This window comes from Ursus maritimus, unplaced genomic scaffold (assembly GCF_017311325.1).
Source record: "Ursus maritimus isolate PB19 unplaced genomic scaffold, ASM1731132v1 scaffold_3, whole genome shotgun sequence".
Taxonomy (NCBI): Eukaryota; Metazoa; Chordata; class Mammalia; order Carnivora; family Ursidae; genus Ursus; species Ursus maritimus.
In genome coordinates, this window is record NW_024425563.1 from 29,896,569 (window position 1) to 29,901,582 (window position 5,014).

Below are 5,014 nucleotides of genomic sequence, written 5' to 3' on the forward strand. Positions count from 1 at the left end.
CAAGCAGTGAGCCAACTAGCAGGAGTTTGGAAATGAAACTTGTAGGTCACATACTTGCTGCAATACAGAGCAGAGCACGGGAAAGGTGAAGAAGAGATGTGAGAAACAATAATCCAAAAATGGCATTACACCAAGTGTTCTGGTTATTGACTGGTGAGTCTTAAACCAGCCCAAAACTTAGTGGCTTAACACAATAAGAATATTTGTTTTGCTCATGAATGGGAATTTGTGTAGGGTTCTGCTATATTTGGTGTCGGCTGGGGTAACTTGGAATCTGACATCTCACTTACTCAGTTGTTGGATGATGATGATGTTTATCAACTAGGACCTCAGCTGAGCTGGGCAACTCGATCTGGCCTTTCCATGTGGCTGCTTGGCATACTCACAGTCAAGCAGCTTGATTTCAAGGATGAGTATCCCATAATGATTATATATAATCTGATGTAGTCACAGGCCTGCCTGGATTTCAAAGAGAGAGACCATATACTTACACCCTTTGATGGAGGACTGTCAAAATCGTGTTACTAATAAAGCATGTGAGATAGAATGTATCAGGGTTTGAACATACTTAGTATATGTGACACAACAAGAAACCCTGAAAATTCACTTTTAGTTCATGCCAACCATTGGGCCTATGTATCAAACAACTAACAAAGCCAGAAATTATGACCTTCACCTTTTTTGAATTCAGAATCCCTGGTACATGTATCCAAATTGAAAAATTTAGTCCCCTGGTGTATCATCTTAGAATCCATTCCCACACATTCCCAGGTTTTTCTCAATATAAATTGGCAGATATTGAGATTTGAGTTCATACTTTCTTGGGCTTAAACTTATATTATTCCTTTGAGGAATACTGGACTCTGACTCTAGAAGCCTAGAAGGGTATTTGCAAGTAAGTAATAATAATTAAAAAAAAAAAAAACACAAAAAACCAAACAAAAAACCCCGTTTTCCTTTGCCAATAAAGTGCCTTAGAAACATCATTACAACATCTTCCAGGAAGCTATCGAGACCCTTATAAAATAGAAGAAAAGCTTTCCTTGTTTTCAAGAGAGACCCCGAGTTCTATGAGGTCCCTCCCTTTCAAATCACAGGCCTCTTCCACAGATGAGTCTGGTCATGACTCTGAATTCAGCTAACGTTGTAGTTGGTGAACTGTAGATTAAATGTTATGACTACAATCAATTTTTTTTTATAAAATTGGAGAAATTTCTTATCTCTTGGTTAGATTTTGAGATGAGAATTTTGGATTTTATGTTTACAATTCACTTTCTTTAAAAATTTCTGGTGTGGTTAGAGACAATCAACCCACCAACTCTTTCTTGAATTATTTATTACCATATTTTTTTTTATACTGGCTTATTCATCCGTCAAAGACTTGCCTTCAATAATCTCTTGATTGCAGATGACCAAAGGTTATTTCTTACAATGCAGAGATGTAATGGAGGTCCCTCTCTCATTGGTAAAAATGAGAATAAGTGGTAAACACCAATTATTATTATTTATTATTACTATTGTTTTACCATGAGGCAGGAATACATTAGATCTTGAGTACAAAAGTAAGTGATCTGATTTAATTTTAGCATGTTCATTCTAGACATTCTGCTAAGAGTAGATTGTAGGAATAAAGAAAAAAGCAGAGAAGCTTGAAAGGAGTCTATTGGAATGATACATTGACAGTTAATAGTGAGGTATACAAGCTATAGTGGAGATGGGTATATTCTGAAGGTAGAGTGAACAGCATTTGATGAGTAATTGTGGATAGGATATGAGAGAGAAAAGTCAATGGGAAGGATATTGTTGCCACTAATATGCAGAAGACTGGATGAGCAGCAGGATGAGAAATGGGAGCGGAGTTTCACTTCTGACACGTTAAGTTTGAGGTATCTGTCAGATGTTCAAGTTTAGATGCCAAGGAAGTGGTTGAATATTTGAGTCTAGAATTCAGGATGAGGTTTAGGCTGGATCTACTTTCAAAAATTGACAGTATATAGAAGCTGTCAATTCATTTCATGTACTGACGAAATCATATGTGATCCCTTAAGTCACAGAGACAAAGAAATTCAAGTACTAAATCTAGAAGCACTACAACCTGCTAGTATGAGAAAGATTAATTGAAATGTTAAAAAGTTGCAGGCCATAAAACCAAAGAGAAATGGGAAGACATTGATGTCCTCTAAGAGGAAAGCAAGTCTTGCGAGGAGAAGGGTAATTGAGTGTCTAATGCTGAAGATAAAAAAAAAAAAATAAGAGGCAGGCTGAGAAATGACCACTGGGTATGACAACATAGAGCTCACAAAAGCAGTTTCTGTGAAGAGTAGGATGAAGGACTGATTGTATCAGGTTTAGGAGAGAAGCACAAATAGTGAGCACAGACATTTACAGAGTTTTGCTTTAACGGGTATCAGAGATGTTGAAGTCATTCCTTTTTCCTTTCAAAATGCTATTTCTATTTTATAATAGTTAATGTATATTTGTATTTTCTAATAGTTCTATCCCATATTTCTAGAATTTATTATCGTTACGAGCTCTCTCCTATTAAAGATGAAATTAGTAGCACTATAATTTTCAATTTCTCCCTTCCCACAACTTTTGTGTTTTTAGAATATGTTTAATTAGACTTTATAGCACTTACATTTTCTGATCTGTATCCACAATTTTCCTTGTTTCAAAATCTTGGTTCTATATTTATAGGATTTCAATATACACCACCAGCCCTTCTAAATGATATCTTCATTTCCAAGCTGTGTATTTTGACTGTCTTGGTTAGTGAAATTTCAGTAAGTAGTTTTTCCAGAAAGTGCCTGTGAATGCTGTCTTCTTTGAGTTTCCTCATATATGAGTATATCTTCCTTTTGTTTTTATACTTGTATGAAAATTAGGCTAAATATAATTTTCTTGGTAACAATATTTCCTCCATGTTTTCAAAATGTTGTTGAACCGTTTTTGGTTTTGTGAATAAATCTGAGTCCAGCCTGACTTTCTCTCTGCAGGTGACCTTCATGTTCTACCTAGATGAACCAAGTATACTTTAAAAAGAGTTGACCTTTATAACGTCCAGTATATAACTCAATGTTGATTTTTATCTTTTAATTCATTTTGGTGTAATTGGCATATTTTAATCTACTTATGCAATTTTTCATTTCAGGGAAATTTTGCTGTGTCATTTCTCTGAATATATTTTTCAGGTTTCAATTGATGCATTCTCCATTTTAGGAACCTTCTGTTAGGTCATCAGTCTCTTTGTACTTATTATCTCATTCTTATCACTTTCATCTCTTTGTCCTTTTCCTCAGTGTTTAAAGTGACAACAGAGATGTCAGGAATAACTGTTCTTCCTTGCTGTTTCTAATTTATTTTATCAGGTAAGTTATTGTATTGTTCCAGTTTGTGACGTGTATCCTTTGCTCTGTAATCTTTTTCCATCACTATTAAGCAAACAACATAGGCACCTATGTTTTTGCATAAGTGTGCATGTTTGTGAGATTTTTAATATCAAAGGGGTTTTCTGACAGTGTATCGTAGGAGACTTTTTTCCCTTTTAATCTAGTTGTTTTCCTTTCTTCATTCAGTTTCTCTTTTTTTTCTTTAACAGAAAGAAAAATCTCAGAAAAATTATGTTACATTATCTTAGTCAGTATATAGGTTGACATTAGAACCTGAGTCTCTTTTTTTCCTAGTCTAAGCACTATTCTATTATTTTATAGTTTTTTTTTTTTTTTTTAAGTAATCTCTTAGCCCAACGTGGGGCTTGACCTCACAGCCCCAAGATCAAGCATTGCATACTCTACCAACTGAACTACCCGGGCACCCTTATTATTTTATGTTCTTATCAGAGCTTGGGTCATTCAAAATGTATAAACGTCCAAAAATTATACTGTTCCCCAAGTTTTTTCATTGTAGTCTGTGGAAAATAGCTAAGTAGGCCACTAGGTTCAGCAGGTCACTATTGCTGTTTGTGGTATATCAGTTACAGTTTCTTCCTTCTTCTATCTGGTCTTGTCTTTTCTATTCTATCTCAGAAGTCAAAGCAACTACAAGTCATGGGCAATAAATTTAAATAAGCATCATCTGAACTGGGGTATTTCCTTACATATTCTGACAAATTGATGATTGATATGCCTAGTCTCCCAGTGCCATCACAATGCTGCATCTTCAGGGGTACATGGATGGGAAATGTATGTAGGGAGGAGGAAGGAGGCCAGGGCAATAGAGGTGGATTAAGCTAGAGAAACATACATTTTTAGGGCTAGAGAAACATACATTTCAGGGCCCCTAGTTTGGCTGGGCCTTTGCAGAAGAAAAAAAAATGTTTTATTCTTCTAATAATAGGTGTTCCAATAATGTTCTCCTAGATCAGCTCCTTTTGTCAAGTTTTCAAGTAGAAGATATGTGTTCCTTACTCATGATCACTTGCCAGGCAGGGGTCCCCTTCAGACTCCCTCTTGTTAAATGGCATTGCAGTGGTTGCTGAGATTTGGGGGAATCTAAGGGTGAGTTGAGTTGGGGATATGTTTAGTCTGGGTGTAGATGAGATTTGTGTTTGCATTTGCTTTTGCCACGAAAACAAAATGACGTTACTTATTTGGAACAACCTTATTAACTTTGAAAGTTCCACCCTAATAAGCTCACACCTTGGTGTGGACTCAAGGCTTCATTTCCAGATCTTAGCCGCCTGGTGCTGTTTGACCCAAGGCAAAGCAATTGTGTGCATTGATGAAACCAATCAATTTAGCTTATTTTTTGCTTATTTATTTCATTCATTCTCATGTTTTCTTTCTTTTTTCCTGTGAGTCCAGAAATGCTTTAAGAGGAATGTCTGTAGAAATTCAAAGCTATTTGAATTGTAGGAGAGTTTTTTTCTATATATAGATTTCAAGAATCAGAAATCTTCTAGCATTCGATATTTAGCACACATATTTAAACTTACGTTGTCCAGGAATATACAGAATTAATCAGTATCTATATTCTCTTACAAAAACAAATGACCCATCACATTTTTGATTGTCTT